Here is a 7,973-nt window from a genome sequence, read left to right as displayed (position 1 = left end):
AGTTTTGTGAAAGTGGTAGAAAAACGAAACCCGAATTTCCTCTAAGTGATAAATTTAACTCCCTTCCAGAAATAATTTAAAACCTTCAACTAAAGAAATCACCATTAATCTGGACAGTGGGTTGGAAGTCTTTTGCGGCCCTTAATTAAATTATTCGGGCATATGGTCAAGTCAGCCATCTGTACGTCCATCAAAATCCCAGCCTTGCAATTACAACGAACGCTGCATAAATTTTACTCCCGGTGGCGTATAAAATATATTAAATTTTTTAAGATTCCTAGATGCTTGAAAATATTTGTATGTATATGCGTATATGCATACACCAGTAAATTGTTTCATGTTGAATGGTGAATTGAGTTATGCTGAATTCAGTAATAGGATCCGCGACCACTCAAAAACCTAAATTGAAAGAGTTAAAACAAAAATTATATATATAAAGTTAGTTAACATTAAATAATGTTACATTCACCTTCTCATACTTACCTTATTCCTATGCTTACCTTTTAAAATTAGAACTATTTTGAGTTGCTTTTATATATCAAAAATCACCATTGTTAAAGCATTTCTGAACATAAGTTAGATTTTTATGATTTTCGCACTTACCTTTCATTTTCATACTTACTTACTGCTTAACTTAATGTTAATTACATATATATATATGTGATTGTTAACATCGTACATATGTACATTATTACCATGTGGTGAACCCACAACTCTAACCTAACTCAACAACGTGTTGTAGTTTCACATTTTCCTGTTTTATTTTACATAGACTTTGTGCTAATTTTCTTTCCTCCCTCTCAATCGTGTAAATTGGTGAATTTTTAAGTTAATATTTGTTGAGGGGCTGTATTATTTCATTGGCTTTACGTTTTTACTCTCGCATTGTTTTTTTGTTTTTGTTCACTTCAGTAGGAGTGATACAGTCGCGGTCAAAAAAAAATTAAGTACGCTGAAAATAGTATAAAAAGAATTATTGTGACAACTTTTTTTTTTGCCGGATTGCAATTTTAATTATTTCTTTATATTATACAAAGTATAACGACCAATTAAAAATTAACAAACACTGTAAAGGGGTTTAGCAAGTCATCATTGCCGCAAGTACACAGCAAGGAAGGCCTTCTTCGCTACGTGGGACTGCGTTGCCGACCAAAAATGTAAGTCAAGCTTCATTTTGATTCCTTTTACACTTTCATTTGTTTTGTTTTGTTTTAGCATAAGTAACTAAAGCAAGCAAATATATGTAGGTATGTATGTACGTAGTATGAGCGTGAGTGCCTGATCAACTTTTCGTTTACTTTGGTCTTGTCCTATATTTCTGGATGATCAGCGCCCATATATAAATATACATACATACTTACGTATATGACCTAGTTTTTTTACGTGCTCTGAATTTTTTTTTTTGTTGCTTATAAATTTGCTTAAAAATTTTTTTTGCCTATGCTTACATATATACACGTACGAATGTGCATTGTACATAAGATTTTGGAGCTTCCCATACGCACATATATATATAAATTTTGAGAGACTAGGGTCAATGACCATATAAAGCACATATTGTTGAGGTAGGTTAGGGAAATCAGCTGTATAACCATACACCCAAAAATAATATTAGCATACATTGGTTTTAGTTTAAGATTTAGAGTTATATTCATAATTAGACTTACTTGCTTTGAATTTTTATATATCGTAGAACCAAATGAGCTGAATTTAGAAAATAAAGTATTGTAGTACCATGGTTTGTTAAAGTAATTATGTTGGTCTGATTTCCTAAGGTTGGTGTGGGATACACGGGGCTTTGCTGAGATCTAAGAAGCCATGGTAGGGTGGGTTAAGAGCAGCCGCAAAAATATACGGGCGCGCTGCATGGGTTAGGGGATTCCGGGCTTTGGTGGTTATTGTGCCCAATCTAGTGGTAGTGTTTATTAGTGTGCAATTTTAGAAGAATTTCGTTAGGTCTCTGAGTCGAAGGATGTTGGCTTGGTTTGCTTTCGTGTATATGAACTCCCCCAGACTGAAGCTCCGCTACATCCTCCAGTGCACACACCGCGACTGCAAACAAGCGTTGCAAGCCCATCCTACAGGCACGGCTGAAGGGGTACGTAACATACTTTGTGAGGGTTATAATTCGTAAGCGCGGTCGCAGGCCGCCTACGCAAAAAGAACTTTTGCTCAAAAATACTTCTGCTTCGTTTCTTTGCACCACAGAAAGATAATTGTACTTTGAGAGGGTTATAATCCCTAATCGCGGCCGCAGGCCGCCTACGCAGAGAGAAGTTCTGCTCAAAAGCACTTCTGCTCCTTTTCCTCGCAATACAGAAATAGAATTTTACTTTTTGAGGGTTCCTAAGCGCGCCCTAAGGAATCCTACGCAAAACTAATTCTGTGTCAAAAATACTACGAAGTCAGATGGTGTTTTATACACTTGAGAAGGCAACACAAAAAGGATAATTGAACTTTTTGAGGGTTATAGACCTAAGCGCGGCCGCAGGCCGCCTACGCAGAAAGAAGTTCTGCTCAAAAATACTTCTGGTCATTTTCTCCACAACACAGAAAGAGAATCCTACATTGTGAAGGTCATAATCCCTGAGCGCGGCCGAAGGCCGCCTACGCAGAAAGAGTTTAGCTTCAAAAATAGTACGATGTCAAAAGGTGTTTTATACATTTGGTAAGGCAGCACAAAAAGGAGAATACTGCGTAGTATAATCCCCAAGCGCGGCCGAAGGCCGCCTAGGCTGAAAGAGTTCTGCGTCAAAAATAATACGATGTCAGAAGGTGTTTTATACACTTGACAAGGCAACACAAAAAGGAGAATTCTGCGTAGTAAGGGTTATAATCTCTAAGCGCGGCCGAAACCCGCCTACGCAAAAAGAGTTGTATGTCAAAGATACTGCGATGTCAAAAGGTGTTTCATACACTTGACAAGGCCACCCAAAAAAAAGAATTCTGCGTACGTAATAATTGCTATTAAACACATAATAAAATAGCACTTACCATATTCGCCTTTATAGAATTCTTACGTTTTGAACATCTAGCAACATATTTTGAAACATATTCTGAAAACACGCGCAATTTTAATGGCGCTAGCTCAAAAACTCCGGCGCTACCTGTGATGTCAGCACACTAAATAAGCGCAATAGCGCAGTGTACTGATCTGAATACGGCGCCACCTGAATGTCACCACATAGTTTGTATACAGTGGTGTCATGTATATCATTTTTTTTAATTTTGGCGCAGAGCAACGCTTGTACCGTCACCGAATTTATGTGCTAGGAAGTAGTTAATGCCACGATATTGTCACCATTTTTGAGTAAAAGCATTACATTTTTCAAGATACATCAGCTTTTGACGTTCTCACCATTTAAAAGCAAAAACAAACTACCTGTAATTTTTCAGAATTAAGGCGAATTGTATGTGTGTCTCATGTGTTTCTTGGTGTTAATGGCGCTAGCGCTTTTCATATATTCATGTTGGCTCGGCAACTCCGGCTCCGGTGTTAAGCAATTGCGCCGCGCAGCGCAGTGTTACCCATGGCTGTTGTAAATACATATGGGGTGTTCACAGTTCGTTCCAAATAGTGTCTGAAAATGTAGACGTCTACATTTTAAGACGTTTTCTAACCGTAAAATCTGTGGTGTTGTTGTTTCCCATACAAAATTGGAAAACGACGCCGTCTACATTTTGTCACACTCAAAGGTATGTTTTTTACGCGTCTACATTTTGCAACCTCGCAGCAGGGTTGCATTATGGCAATACTAATCACATTTTTTTTATTTATTGGGCACGTTTTTTGTATTTGCATTTAATTTGAATGCAATTTCTGATGAAAAGAAACAAATCAAGGAAAAGAAATAACAAATATTAGGAATTGGTAATTAAGTTAAATAATTACAATTTTTCAGAAACAAAATCGAAAGGCGATATATAAAAAATGCACGCAAAGAAGAAATGTCTGGCAACACCAGCAAAGTTTTGAGACGATTTTGCGACGACTGCTAGAAAGGGGTGCTCACAGTTTGATGCTAAAGATGTCTCAAAATGTAGACGTCTACATTTTCAGACATAATTTGGAACGAACTGTGAACACCCCAATACATACTATTTCGGTTGTCTAGGGCATTCGCACGAGGCGATTTTTCAGGCAACTTTTAAAGGGCTTTCGCACGAGGCGATTTTTCAGGCAACTTTTAGTTGAAAGCAAAAATCGCCTCGTCCGAACGGCCTTTCAACTAATCGCTTTCAACAAAGTTGGTCGCCAGCCAACTTTGAGCTCGTTCAACTTTTTTTCCTTGCAACCCTGTGTTTGTTTACATTCTGGATCAGTGTTGGGAAATTAAATTGTTCCTTCAGTACGAAATCTATACAAAAAATGTACTTTTCGGCTATAAATTGTATACACTTTTTAATTCGCTCATATATTTTCTTAGTACATTCCCTTCAAGACCAATGATTTTATGGTATTCATGAGAAAGTTTTATTGTTTATGTACATACGTTTACGTAGTTTACACTTTTACAAATTGATTCCACGTGCACATGTACTGCATTTAACGCAAATATGTATGCACACATTTTCAGGTATACATCTTAACAAAAAGCATATTTAAGTTGATATTAATGGATAAAAGAGACATTTTCTTTGGATTCAGTACTAAAATTTGACATTTTAATAGCATTTCAAGTGCTTATCAAAACTTTACGACAAGATTTGACCATTTATCTTAATATTATTAAATTTTCATTATTTTTTGTAAAAATACGGTTTATATTTTAAGAAAAGCCGTACAAATCCAAGGTTCAAACTTTGTGCAACATTAAAAAAACCAACACACTTTCGTAAAAATTTCGATCTATTTAATTCGATTTCCTAGATTTATTTTGAGTGTGTGGTTTTTTAGCCCATTAAATTTTAATATAACTATGTTTTTTTAAGATTTCTTTGATGAAGGTGTTGCTAGTTTTCTCCATATAAAAAAATCGTCGGACACACTTCGTATGGAAGAAAATGGCTGACATCGTCGACAAAACAAAATTGCCAAGTTCAACGATAAGTCCCAGCTACTTTAAACTTGCACTTTATTATACTAAAATTGAATGGGCTAAAAACTAAAGAATATTAATAAAGCTCGAAATTTTTACGACAGTATGTTGGTTTTTGGATGTTTCGCAAAGATTTAATCTTGGGTTTATACAGTTTTTCTTAAAGAATACATTATAGTTTATAAACAGATAATTAAAATTAAAGAATAATAAAATAAATAGTAAAACCTTGTCAATACGTGAGTGCCGTAAAGGTATTATATTTAAGAAAATCTCTTCTTATAACTAACGAAGACTTTGTTTCTATATGAAGCTGACTTTGACATTTTGTTTTAATAAAACTTAGTATCGAAAAGTTTCTTTAAAAATTTGCCTAGGCTATGTTATACTGGTTCGTTCAAGCCATTTTTCAAAACTTACAAAGGTAAATACGAACAGGCGAACTGTGAATTTTCAGAGCTATATATTTTTAGTATTCATTACAATATTTTACTAAAAAGTACTGCGTAGTAGGAAAGTATATTGTAAATGAAATTGTATCAAACAAGAACAATTGTACCAAAAATGCCAACACTGTTCTGTATACATACTTTTTTTTCTTTTTTACTTTTTTACTCTTATTTTACCTTTCAGCTTCGCTAAAAGCACTTCTACCAACGCTTGGCTTACCAAATTTACGCCAATTAATAAAATTTTGCGATTTAAATTCATTTTCAATAATGTAAATAACGATTCGTGTTGAATCCAAAATCGCCTCGTCTGAATAACGATGGCAACTTTTTCACTTTCAACTTCTCATTCAACTACGTATTCAACTTTTGTTGCCTGTAAAATCGCCGCGTGCGAGTGCCCTATAATGGAAAATGAACAAATTTATAAACGTGCTCATCGTTAAATAATGAAATTGATAAAATATAAAATAGATAAACGTTCAAAGAGCTTAATTTAGGTGGAATGTGTGTTTTCTGCACACTTGCATTTGTTTGAAATGGTTTGTTATCGTACATTTTGTTAGGTGAAATTTTCAACTTTAACACATTTCTTGTAAACTATGAGTTTCATCGCCGTCTGGTTTTCAGTTTTGTGATGTGTACGACCCCCTCTACCAGCCAAAAAAAAGTCATTTTGTTCAAAGCGTGGTGCACTCTCGCGAAGTTTCCCCAAAAAACCTACCAGTTTTGGTAGGAAAAGCCCATGTTTGGCAACACTGGTGGCTGGACTATGAATACGCGCCAATGGGCCTCCGCACACTAGCCTGCTCAGTCGGACTGAGCAGTCTACCACTCGAACGGACACTGGACTGAGCAGTCGGCCGAAAACAGGTTTCAGTATTGTATACATGAACTACGCTTGATTGTGTTAGTGCATGTGGCACATGCAAACATAACGAAATACAAAACATGTTGTCTATGTGTGCGTGCCAGTCCGATGTCAATCCGCGATTTTCGGGGACTGAAGTGAACGAGGTAAACTCGAACTCTCCTCCCCCTCTTATCCACACAAAACCGGTTTTAGGCGGACTGAGCAGTCCAGAGGCTCAATCAGCCCGATTCTGAACAGAAACTCCCCAGGAATTTTTCCCCATTTCCATTTCCTCCTATCATGAATAAAAATTTCCTGAGGATTTTTCCTCTTTTCTCTTTCCTCCTATTCTAAACGATCTTCGAAAAGGGGAAAATGTGTTTCGGGAAAAAAGTAGGTATTACGAATGTCAAAAAGGAAGAGAATTGACTTCGTTATTCTAGGAGAATTTTCACCAGTATTTTAAAAGGGAACTGCTACAAAAATGTAGGTTAATTACAATTTAAAGAAAATTTGGAGTAATAAAACGTTTTATGCTTTCATTCTAGGTCCAAAACAACAAATAGGAAACAGGTGGAAATTTAAATAAGCCTAATGAAAGCTAGGCCGGACATTGCTCGCGGCTTCCCTAGGGGCAACAAAGAGGAAGTTTCCCGGTTTTGGCAGAACGCTGAGGTGGAACTAAACTCCGCAGGTCCACCCACAAAAAATACGACAGAGTGGAAAAGGGTTTGTAAAAGTGATTAAATATGTAGTCTTCGCTTTAAATTATCGTTTTCTTTTCATCACGGAGAGCAGAAAAGGCACTTCGGAGAAATGGAGAGGCTTAAAAGAGACGAAATAGCTGAAATGCGGCGGCTTAAAAATGAAGAAATAGCTGAAGTGCGGCGGCACAATGACATCATGGAGCACTTGCTGAAAATGAAAATGTAAAGTATTAAGTTATATTATTATTGTTATACAATTTTATTGTTTTTTGAACGCTTATATGTACGTATATATGTATAACTTCTTTTAATTATTATTAATTTCTCTCAGAAGTGCCTTTTCTACTCTTCATGATGTTCTGCTAAAATCGTTACTGATACAGCAACTGTTTCTTATAAGGCTTGCTGAATCTTTAGTTCAGCTTGCAGAACGTCGGAGGATGCTTTCGGCTTCTTTCCAGTACGTCTCCTTTCTGGAACTACATTTACTGGTGGTGATGGAAGCGAAAGCTCGCCGACTGTAACAAGTGGACTTATTTGAGACTCATGTACCTCTATTTCTACTTCTTTTAAATACTCTACACATTCTGACTCGTCTCGTTTAGGTTCTATAATGGTCTAAGACACACTTGAAGGTGGCAATCCAAAAGTAGACGCAGATATGCCTTCAACACTTTCCTTCATCCCAATCAGTTTGTATATAGCTTCCTCATTGGAAGAAAGTTTCTGTTGGGTGTTTGGGCCACTACCCGTGGTTTTGCTGGTCGGTCCATACTGATTAATAGTTTTTGATTAGTATACCTTTGCGTTCCGTCAAAATCGGGAAGCTTACTTTAAAATTTACGTTAGATAGACAGTGACGCTCACCTTAATAGCACACTTCTATGTTTCACAATTTTCACAATGTTTTACGTGATATATACTA

The sequence above is a fragment of the Rhagoletis zephyria genome, unplaced genomic scaffold (genome assembly GCF_001687245.7).
Source record: "Rhagoletis zephyria isolate East Lansing unplaced genomic scaffold, Rhagoletis_zephyria_1.1 Rzeph_scaffold_00681, whole genome shotgun sequence".
Lineage (NCBI taxonomy): Eukaryota > Metazoa > Arthropoda > Insecta > Diptera > Tephritidae > Rhagoletis > Rhagoletis zephyria.
Note: the sequence above shows the minus strand (reverse complement) of the source record.